The sequence below is a fragment of the Arachis hypogaea genome, chromosome 16 (genome assembly GCF_003086295.3).
Source record: "Arachis hypogaea cultivar Tifrunner chromosome 16, arahy.Tifrunner.gnm2.J5K5, whole genome shotgun sequence".
NCBI classification, from domain to species: Eukaryota; Viridiplantae; Streptophyta; class Magnoliopsida; order Fabales; family Fabaceae; genus Arachis; species Arachis hypogaea.
Window position 1 is genome coordinate 108,601,366 of NC_092051.1, and position 4,940 is coordinate 108,606,305.

Here is a 4,940-nt window from a genome sequence, read left to right on the forward strand (position 1 = left end):
CTTCTGTTCTACATGAATTAAGCTAGAATGAATATCTCTTAGATCTCCTAACCAGAATCTTCGTGGCGTAAGCTAGAATGATGGCGGCATTCAAGAGAATCCGGAAGGTCTAAACCTTGTCTGTGGTATTCTGAGTAGGATTCAATGATTGAATGACTTGTGACGAGCTTCAAACTCGCGATTGTTGGGCGTTAGTGACAGACGCAAAAGGAGGGTGAATCCTATTCCAGCATGATCGAGAACCGACAGATGAATAGCCGTGCCGTGACAGGGTGCGTGAGCATATTATTCACTGAGAGGAGGGATGTAGCCACTGACAACGGTGATGCCCTAGCATAAAGCCAGCCATGGAAAGGAGTAAGACTGATTGGATGAAGATAGCAGGAAAGCAGAGGTTCAGAGGAACGAAAAGCATCTCCATTCGCTTATCTGAAATTCCTACCAATGATTTACATAAGTATCTCTATCCCTATTTTATCATATAATATTCGAAAACACCATTATCACTTTATATCTGCCTGACTGAGATTTACAAGGTGACCATAGCTTGCTTCATACCAACAATCTCCGTGGGATTCGACCCTTACTCACGTAAGGTATTACTTGGACGACCCAGTGCACTTGCTAGTTAGTTGTATCGAAGTTGTGACAATTATGTATTGAGATCAGAGCACCAAGTTGCTCACGTTGCCGGGGATTGTTTGAGCCTGGACATCACAATTTCGTGCACCAAGTTTTTGGCGCCGTTGCCGGGGATTGTTCGAGTTTGGACAATTGACGGCTCATCTTGTTGCTCAGATTAGGTAATTTTCTTTTCGTTTGTTTTCAAAAATCTTTCAAAAATATTTTCAAAAAAATTTCTCTTTTGTTTTCGAAAAAAAAAAATAAAAATGTTTTCAAAAATTTATTCAAAATTTTTAAGAATGAATTCTAGTGTTTCATGAAGCATGTGAAGCCTGGCTGGCTGTAAAGCCATGTCTAAATTCATTTGGACTGAGGCTTGCAATTTGTTATCAAGAGCAAATTAGTTGTTGCTCATCCACCTGCTGCTGATCCATGATCACCTGCTGAAGCTTGGCTGGCCATTGGCCATGTCTAGTGTTTTGGACTGGAGCTTTCTTTGAAAGCTTGGCTGGCTAGTGAGCCATGTCTAATTCCTGGACTGAAGCTTTAGACTAAGAATGCTAGATTCCTGGAATTCATATTAAAAATTTTGGAATCCTTATTTTTATTTTTCAATTAATTTTCGAAAAAAATCTAAAAAAAATTAGAAAATCATAAAAATCAAAAATATTTTTCTGTTTCTTGTTTGAGTCTTGAGTCATATAATAAGTTTGGTGTCAATTGCATGTGCATCTTGCACTTTTCGAAAATTCATGCATTCATAGTGTTCTTCATGATCTTCAAGTTGTTCTTGGTAAGTCTTCTTGTTTGATCTTGATGATTTTTGTTTTGTGTTGTATAGTGTTTTTCATATGCATTCTTGAATTCTTGGTGTCTAGGCATTAAAGAATTCTAAGTTTGGTGTCTCGCATGTTTTCTTTGCCTTAAAAATTTTTCAAAAATATGTTCTTGATGTTCATCATATTCTTCAGAGTGTTCTTGGTGTTCATCTTGACATTCATAGCATTCTTGCATGCATTCATTGCTTTGATCTAAAAATTTCATGCATTGCATTATTTTTCTTGTTTTCTCTCTCATCATAACAAATTCAAAATCAAAAAAATATCTTTCCCTTTTTCTCTCATCAAATTCGAAAATTTGAGTTGACTTTTTCAAAAGTTTTTAAAATCAAGTTGTTTCTTATGAGTCAAATCAAATTTTCAATTTGAAAATCTTATCTTTCTCAAATCTTTTTCAAAAATCAAATCTTTTTCAAAATTCTTAGTTATTTTCGAAAAATTCAAAAAAAAATATTTTTCAAAAATATTTTTCTTACTTTTTATACCAAATTTTCGAAAATAACATAATCAATTAATGTTTTGATTCAAAAATTTGAAGTTTGTTACTTTCTTGTTAAGAAAGATTCAAACTTTAAGTTCTAGAATCATATCTTGTGATTTCTTATGAATCAAGTCATTAATTGTGATTTTAAAAATCAAATCTTTTTTCAAAAACTAATTTCTATCATATCTTTCAAAATATCTTCTTATCTTATCTTTTTCAAAAATTTGATTTCAAAATATCTTTTCTAACTTCCTAACTTCTTATCTTTTCAAAATTTGTTTCAACTAACTAACTAACTTTTGTTTGTTTCTTAACTTTTTCAAAACTACCTAACTAACTTTCTCTCTCTAATTTTTGAAAATATCTTCCCTCTTTTTCAAAAATTTCTTTTTTATTAACTAATTATTTTTATTTTTATTTTGATTTCAAAAAAAAAAATTTACTAACATTTTTCAAAAACCATTTTTCAAAAATCACTAACTCTTTTTCAAAATAATTTTCGAAAATTATCCCTCCCCCATCCTATTCTATTTATTCATTCATATCCTAACATCTCATCTCACATCTCTTCCATCCGTACAGTTGTGTTTCTTCCTTTACATCACATTCTTTGTCTCCCCCTTTTTTCTTCCACTCACAAAGGGATCCCTATACTGTGGTATAAAGGATCTCTATTATTATTATTATTTTTCTGTGCCTTCTTCTTTGTCATATGAGCAGGAGCAAGGATAAGAACATTCTTGTGGAAGCAGATCCAGAACCTGAAAGGACTCTGAAGAGAAAATTAAGAGAAGCTAAAATACAACAATCCAGAGATAACCTTTCAGAAATTTTCGAACAGGAAGAGGAGATGGCAGCCGAAAATAATAATAATGTAAGGAGAATGCTTGGTGACTTCACTGCACCTAATTCCAATTTACATGGAAGAAGCATCTCCATTCCTGCCATTGGAGCAAACAACTTTGAGCTGAAACCTCAATTAGTTTCTCTGATGCAGCAGAACTGCAAGTTTCATGGACTTCCATCAGAAGATCCTTTTCAGTTCTTAACTGAATTCTTGCAGATATGTGATACTGTTAAGACTAATGGAGTAGATCCTGAAGTCTACAGGCTCATGCTTTTCCCTTTTGCTGTAAGAGACAGAGCTAGATTATGGTTGGATTCTCAACCCAAAGATAGCATGAACTCTTGGGATAAGCTGGTCACGGCTTTCTTAGCCAAGTACTTTCCTCCTCAAAAGCTGAGCAAGCTTAGAGCTGATGTTCAAACCTTCAGACAGAAAGAAGGTGAATCCCTCTATGAAGCTTGGGAAAGATACAAACAGTTGACCAAAAAGTGTCCTTCTGACATGCTTTCAGAATAGACCATCCTGGATATATTCTATGATGGTTTATCTGAGCTATCAAAGATGTCACTGGACACTTCTGCAGGTGGATCCATTCACCTAAAGAAAACGCCTGCAGAAGCTCAAGAACTCATTGACATGGTTGCTAATAACCAGTTCATGTACACTTCTGAAAGGAATCCTGTGAGTAATGGGACGCCTATGAAGAAGGGAGTTCTTGAAGTTGATACTCTGAATGCCATATTGGCTCAGAATAAAATATTGACTCAGCAAGTCAATATGATCTCTCAGAGTCTGCATGGAATGCAAGCTGCATCCAACAGTACTCAAGAGGCATCTTCTGAAGAAGAAGCTTATGATCCTGAGAACCCTGCAATAGTAGAGGTAAATTACTTAGGTAAACCTTATGGAAACACCTATAACTCAACATGGAGAAATCATCCAAATTTCTCATGGAAGGATCAAAAGCCCCAACAAGGCTTTAATAATGGTGGAAGAAACAGGTTTAGCAATAGCAAGCCTTTTCCATCATCAACTCAGCAACAGACAGAGAACTCTGAACAAAATGCTTCTAATTTAGCAAATCTAGTCTCTGATCTATCTAAGGCCACTGTAAGTTTCATGAATGAAACAAGGTCTTCCATTAGAAATCTGGAAGCACAAGTGGGCCAGCTGAGTAAAAGGATCACTGAAATCCCTCCTAGTACTCTCCCAAGCAATACAAAAGAGAACCCAAAAGGAGAGTGCAAGGCCATTGACATAAGCGCCATGGCCGAACCTATGAGGAGAGGAGAGGACGTGAATCCCAAGGAGGAAGACCTCCTGGGATGTCCAGTGATCAATAAGGAGCTTCCCTCTGAGGAACCAAAGGAATCTAAGACTCATCTAGAGACCATAGAGATTCCATTGAACTTCCTTATGCCCTTCATGAGCTCTGATGAGTATTCCTCTTCTGAAGAGAATGAGGATGTTACTGAAGAGCAAACTGCCAAGTTTCTTGGTGCAATCATGAAGCTGAATGCCAAATTATTTGGCATTGATACTTGGGAAGTTGAATATCCCTTGTTCATCAATGAACTAAGTGATCTGGATCAACTGACATTGCCTCAGAAGAGACAGGATCCTGGAAAGTTCATAATACCCTGTACCATAGGCACTATGATCTTTAAGGCTCTATGTGACCTTGGTTCAGGGATAAACCTCATGCCCTTCTCTGTAATAGAGAAACTGGGAATCTCTGGGGTGCAAGCTGCTAAAATCTCACTGGAGATGGCAGACAGCTCAAGAAAACAGGCTTATGGACAAGTAGAAGAGGTATTAGTAAAGGTTGAGGGCCTTTACATTTCTGCTGATTTCATAGTCCTGGATACTGGAAAGGAAGAGGATGAATCCATCATCCTAGGAAGACCTTTCCTGGCCACAGCAAGAGCTGTGATTGATGTTGATAGAGGTGAAATAGTCCTTCAATGGAATGAGAACTCCCTTGTATTCAAAACTCAAGGATCTCCCTCTGCAACCATGGAGAGGAAGCTTGAAAAGCTTCTCTCAAAGCAGAGTCAACCAGAGCCCCACAGTCAAACTCTAAGTTTGGTGTTGGGAGGCCACAACCAAACTCTAAGTTTGGTGTTGAACTCCCATATCCAAACTC

At 36.8% G+C, this 4,940-nt stretch overlaps 1 non-coding gene across 1 annotated transcript; it reads right to left on the minus strand.

Annotated features, from left to right (window-relative positions):
- Nucleotides 1–3,193: 3,193 nt before the first annotated feature.
- Nucleotides 3,194–3,301, minus strand: LOC112761017 (small nucleolar RNA R71). The gene has a single exon (XR_003181427.1). It is a non-coding gene; the product is annotated as a small nucleolar RNA R71 (small nucleolar RNA).
- Nucleotides 3,302–4,940: the final 1,639 nt, after the last annotated feature.